Source organism: Ornithorhynchus anatinus, chromosome 2 (assembly GCF_004115215.2).
Source record: "Ornithorhynchus anatinus isolate Pmale09 chromosome 2, mOrnAna1.pri.v4, whole genome shotgun sequence".
In the NCBI taxonomy this organism is placed as follows: Eukaryota; Metazoa; Chordata; class Mammalia; order Monotremata; family Ornithorhynchidae; genus Ornithorhynchus; species Ornithorhynchus anatinus.
Genome location: NC_041729.1, coordinates 5,180,172 through 5,186,650, shown reverse-complemented (window position 1 = coordinate 5,186,650; position 6,479 = coordinate 5,180,172). Strand labels below are relative to the sequence as shown.

At 50.5% G+C, this 6,479-nt stretch overlaps 1 long non-coding RNA gene across 1 annotated transcript; it reads left to right on the top strand.

The window, feature by feature from the left end:
* Positions 1-1,425: 1,425 nt before the first annotated feature.
* Positions 1,426-5,218, top strand: LOC114809223. Its single transcript, XR_003756998.2, has 2 exons — positions 1,426-1,690; positions 4,891-5,218. It is a non-coding gene; the product is annotated as an uncharacterized LOC114809223 (long non-coding RNA).
* Positions 5,219-6,479: the final 1,261 nt, after the last annotated feature.

Here is a 6,479-nt window from a genome sequence, read left to right as displayed (position 1 = left end):
CTTACTCTGCACAGAGCGCAGGGATAGATACAAAATAATCAAGTCCTACATGGGGCTGACAGCCTAAGTAGGAGGTAGAACAGGTATTAAATCCCCATTTTGCCAATGAGGGAACTGAGGCACAGAGGAAGGGAAGTGACTCATCCAAGGTCACATGGCAGATTAGCGGTGGAGCCGGATTTAAAAAATAAATAAAAATACATGATGGCATTTGTTAAGCGCTTACTATGTGCAAAGCACTGTTCTAAACGCTGGAGAGGATACAAGGTGATCAGCTTGTCCCACATGGGGCTCACAGTCTTCACCCCCATTTTACAGATGAGGTCACTGAGGCCCAGAGAAGTGAAGTGACTTGCCCAAAATCACACACCTGACAAGCGGGTGATCCGGGATTTGAACCCATGACCTGTGACTCCCAAGCCCGTGCTCTTTCCACTGAGCCACGCTGCTTCTCTAATAATGGTGTTTGTTAAGCACTTACTATGTGCCAAGCACTGTTCTAAGCGCTGGGGTGGATACAAAGTATTTAGGTCATCCCACGTGGGGCTCACAGTCTTAATCCCCATTTGACAGATGAGGTCCCTGAGGCACAGAGAAGTGAAGTGACTTGCCCAGAGTCACACAGCTGACAAGCGGCAGAGCGGAATTAGAACCCATGACCTCCTACTCCCAAGCCTGTGCTCTTTCCACTAAGCCACGCTGTGAAAACCCAGACCCTCTGACTGTCAGGCCCGGGCTCTTTCTGCGTCACCCTGACTTGCTCCCTTTCTTCATCCTCCCGGTCCCAGTCCCACAGCACTTACGTCCTCATGGGTCATGTATTTATTTTTATTCATTCACTAGTATTTATTCATTCAGTAGTATTTATTGAGCGCTTACTATGTGCAGAGCACTGTACTAAGTGCTTGGAATATACAAATCGGTAACAGAAAGGGACAGTCCCTGCCCTTTGACGGGCTTCCGGTCTAATCGGGGGGAGACGGACAGGCAATGGCAATAAATAGAATCAAGATAAATAGAATCAAGATTTTTACTGATATCTGTCTCCCCCTCTAGACTGTAAGCTCGTTGTGGGCAGGGGATGTGTCTTTATCGTCATCGTCCTCGTCCGCCCGTCTCCCCCGATCAGACCGTAAGCCCGTCAAACGGCAGGGACCGTCTCTATCTGTTGCCGACTCGTTCATTCCAAGCGCTTACTCCAGTGCTCCGCACGTAGTAAGCGCTCGATAAATACTATTGAATGAATGGATGAATGTGTCTGTTTATGGTTATCCCGTACTCTCCAGAACACTCAGTCCGGTGCTGTGCACACGGTGAGCGCTCAGTAAATACGACTGACTGACCGACCGACTAGGCCGTACTTCAGAAGAGTCTGAGAAAGCTGGGTTCTTCCTCTCGCTTGGAATCTCCAAGGCCAGCTAGGAAACGGGGTGAAGGCCGGAGCCCGGCTCCACTCGAGGTAGCCTGCGGCCCCTTCCTCTCCAACCGCCGCCTCCTCCCCCACCAACCCTCATCTCTCCTGCCGAGAACGGAGCTGGCACCGACCCGACGACCGTTCATCGGGAGCGGGGAAATAACGGCTTTCAGCCACCGTTCCCGTACTTGAAGACGGCGGTCAAATCCGTAAGCATTCCCACAAGTACCCCTCGGGAGCCCGGAGTCGAACGTGGTCTCCATGGCTACAGCGCTGGTGAGCTCCGGGCTGGTCTCCGGGAAGAGATGTGGGTAATCTCTCCAGTTGGCCCGTGTTTAATTAAGAAAAAAAAAATAGCCACCCCCCCCCCCCCCCCCGAACAAAATGTTTTCACTGAACCTGTGGGTTCCCGGACTTAACCAAGGAGCGTCTCCGGAGTGGCGGGCTGCTCTCCCTCGCTCGCGTCCACGAGACCCTCGGGCCAGGCCGTGGGCAGGGCCCGGAGGGGGAGGAAGATCGACGGAAGAAACGACATAAAATATCTGGCGGTGGACTTATGGCTTTTTCCCCACTCCATCTCGGATCTTAAGTGGTTTCCCGGGAGCGATAGGAAACGAAGTAGGCCGAAGAAGATTCGTGGTGTTCAACTGGGCAAGGTTTGGGGCGGGGATGGGGGGAGGTAGCTGACTTTCGCCTTCGTCGTTCCCTCCTAATAATAATAATTTGTTAATGATGGTATTTGTTAAGCGCTCACTATGTGCAAAGCACCATTCTAAATGCTGGGGAGATCATAGTAACGTTGGTATTTGTTAAGGGCTTACTATGTGCAGAGCCCTGTTCTAAGCGCTGGGGTGGATAAAGGGTAATTAGGTTGTCCCTCGTGAGGCTCCCAGTCTTCATCCCCATTTTCCAGATGAGGGAACTGAGGCCCAGAGAAGTGAAGTGACTCGCCCACAGTCACACAGCTGACAAGGGGCAGAGCTGGGATTCGAACCCGTGACCTCTGACTCCCAAGCCCGGGCTCTTTCCACCGAGCCACGCTGTTTCTCTGATTACTAATCATGATGGCATTTGTTTAAGCGCTTACTATGTGACGGGCACCTTACTAAGCGATGGGGCGGAGACAAGCAAATCGGGTTGGACCCAGGCCTTCTGACTCCCAGGCCCGGGCTCTACCTACTAGGCCACGTTGCTTCTCGGAGTAAGCATTTCGAGAAGTGCTTTACCCAGTGTATTTACACAGAAAGAGCATTCCATAAATACAGTTGATCACTTTCTTCCTTACAAATAGACACGAGAAGCATCATGGCCTAGCGGAAAGAGCCCGGGCCTAGGAGTCAGAGGACGTGGGTTCTAATCCCGGCTCCGTCTGCTGTGTGACCTCGGGCAAGTCACTTCATTCGTTCATTCAATCGTATTTATTGAGCGCTTACTGTGTGCAGAGCACTGAACTAAGCGACTGATTTCACTTCTCCAGGCCCCGGTTCCTTCATCTGCAAAACGGGGATTAAGACTATAAGCCCCGTTTAAAACTCAGCTGATTTTGTGCATCTACCCTGGCCCTTGGGACAGTGTTTGGCACATAGTAAGCACTTAACAAATACCATTAAAAAAAACACAAAGCAGAACAAAGAAACAGTGGAGTCGGGACCCTTCCAGAAAACCTTGTCTGGGGCTTAGGGGGCCAAATATATTGAAACACCCTTCTCCAGTGAGAACTATCATTCACTCATTCATTCGATAGTATTTACTGAGCGCTTACTATGTGCAGAGCACTGTACTAAGCGCTTGGAATGGACAATTCGGCAACAGATAGAGTCCATCCCTGTCCATCGGCGGGCAGTCACATTTAACGGTCGCCAGCTTGCCACAGAACAACTTCAGCTGATCAGGCGGCGGCCACTGCCATCCCTCGGTATTTGCTTAATGGTATTTGTTAAGTTCGTTCATTCACTCAATAGTATTTATTGAGCGCTTACTATGTGCAGAGCACTGTACTAAGCGCTTGGAATGGACAAATCGGTAACAGATAGAGACGGTCCCTGCCCTTTGACGGGCTCACGGTCTGATCGGGGGAGACGGACAGACAAGAAGAAAGTTATTGATTGATTGTTTGATTGATCCTGTCTTGATTCTATTCCCTTCGGACCTGTCTCCCCTCAGTCTGGATCTCTCCTTCCCGACATCCTCGTGAGGAATCTTTTCCCTTCCCCCAGTTCCCGCCCCAGCCTAAATGGTCCAAGCCAACCCAAGGCCCAGCTACGCCAGGCTCAACATCTTCCCTGCCTCAGGTCCTGGCTGAGAAAGCAGCCTGGAGCGGTGGCTAGAGCCCGGGCCCGGAAGCCAGAAGGCCATTCATTCATTCATTCAAGAGTATTTATTGAGCGCTTACTATGTGCAGAGCACTGGACTAAGCTCTTGGAACGGACAATTCGGCAACAGATAGAGACAGTCCCTGCCCATTGACGGGCTCACGGTCTAGATTTTTTGAAGTGGTCCTACGACAAGTGTTTTCACTCTAGATGGAGGAGCTGGCCTTGTTGAGTTCTTGTGAGAAAATGCGAGAACGCATGCCCATCTTGGGGATGCCTATCCTGTGGCCTGGAAAGCCGCCCCCCCTTCACACCCAACAGACGATCGCTCTCCCCACCTTCAAAACCTTATTAAAAGCACATCTCCTCCGAGAGGCCTTCCCCGCCTAAGGCCTCTGCTTAATAAGGCAGGGCTCTATCGATCAATGGTATTTACTGAGCACCTCCTGAGTTCATTCATTCCATTCATTCAATAGTATTTATCGAGCGCTTACTATATGTGCGGAGCACGGTACTAAGCACTTGGAATGGACAATTCGGCAACAGATAGAGACCGTCCCTGCTCGATAACGGGCTCACGGTCTAAACGGGGAAGCGCAAATCTTCAAAATGAAAAAACGACGGCCAAAAAGACAGGAGTTCAGGATAACGTACCCGGTGCTTGATGGAGAACAACAGAATCAGTAGATCTGAAGTCTGCCCTGTGGCTCAGCGGAAAGAGCCCGGGCTTGGGAGTCAGAGGTCATGGGTTCGAATCCCAGCTCCGCCACTTGTCAGCTGTGTGACTTTGGGCAAGTCACTTAACTTCTCTGGGCCTCCGTTACCTCATCTGTCAAATGGGGATTAAGACTGTGAGCCCCATGTGGGACAACCTGATTACTTTCTATCTACCCCAGTGCTTAGAACAGTGCTCGGCACATAGTAAGTGCTTAACAAATACCACTGTATTTTTTTTTAATATCATTCCCCCGCCCCTCCGACTGGAGCATTAAAGGGAAAAGGGAGTCCGGAACGCCGGTGGTGGAGGAAAGGAGGGAATCTCTGCCACTTTAACCTAGTTCTCGCTCGACAATCTTGTCTGCCTGTCACAGCCGTTTAGAGTTTCCAGAATATTGATTGTTCACCCTCTTCTAATGTGAGCAAGTCTTTTTTTTTTTCCTCCAGTGGGCTTGTTTTCCATTCGTCGGGCAGATACATGAAAAGCCTCAGTCACAACAGAGCACGCTCCAGTGGCTTGAAAAAAAAAGCCCAACACAATGCACGCAGTCTCAGCAATCCAAGAAAGCCCAGGCTGCAGGCAGGATAAAGCCGGACATTTCATCTGATTTTCCGTCTTAAAGGGGAGAAAGAACGCGGAGCATGCAAACAAATTGAACTCTTGATTTCCCTCTTTGTTTCCTTGTCTCGAGCCGGTGAACCACGCAGCCTATTAACTGGAAGTGCCTTTTCCTCAGGTGCCTGAAGTTGATAAAAGAACGGGCCGTGGGAATGAGAAGGGCGTCTGTCTGCTTAAGACCGCGTCACTTTTTCAAGGTTTCGGATGGGCCGACGCTGGGGTTGAAGTGATGGGGAAATTGAATGATTTTCAGGAGGGGCCCCAACCCCGTCCCATCCCAAGTCAGCCCCCTCTTGCGTCTTCATCGTAACAATAATAATAATGTTGGTATTTGTTAAGCGCTTACTACGTGCAGAGCACTGTTCTAAGCGCTGGGGGAGATACAGGGTCATCGGGTTGTCCCACGTGAGGCTCACAGGCTTCATCCCCATTTTCCAGATGAGGTAACTGAGGCACCGAGAAGTGACGTGACTGGCCCACAGTCACCCAGCTGACAAGTGGCGGAGCCGGCATTCGAACCCATGACCTCTGACTCCTAAGCCCGGGTTCTTTCCCCTGAGCCACACTGTCTTCATGCCTTTCTTCCATCTGAGTTCCTCCCTCCCTGTTCCCCTTCCTCTCTCTTTCTATAGTAACAACATGGTTCCTTCGGGGGCTTCAAACCTCTAGGCCGTAAACTCGTTGTGGGCAGGGGATGTGTCCATTTATTGTTGAATTGTCCTCTCCCCAGCCCTTAGTAATAATAAGAATCGTGGTATTTGTTAATCAAGACACTAAGGCGAGGAAAAGTCCAGGGAAAGGTGGAAGAGACAGACCGGAGCTAGATAGAGACCATAACAGTGATACCGGAAGAACCGTTAGAAAGGTTATGGATTATGGCAGAGGACGGGACGTTCTGGAGAAAGTAGATCCGTGGAGTCGCTATGAATCGGAAACGACTCAGTGGCACTTCTCAATTATGGTAATAATAATTTATTCAGCGCCTACTATGTGCCAAGCACTGTTCTAAGTGCCGGGGTAGTTACGAGGTAATCAGGTTGTCCCACGTGGGTTATAATCCCGCCTCCGCCGCTTGCACGCTGTGTGACCTTGGACGAGTCACTTCACTTCTCTGGGCCTCATTTCCCTCATCTGGAAAATGAGGATGAAGACTACGAGCCCCACGCGGGACGGGGACTGTGTCCACCCCGATTAGCTTGTAGCCACCCCCGGGGCTCAGAACAGTGCCTGGCACATAGTAAGCGCTTAACAAATAACATGAAAAAGATGGAGAGAGAGAGAGAGCAGTGTCCGCTGCTGATTGGCACCACTTCAACTCAGGGTTGTAAGCTCGTTGTGTTTATTGTTTATTGTTGTACTAGACTCTCCCAAGCACTCGGTACAGTGCTCTGCATTCAATAACTGCTTGATAATAATA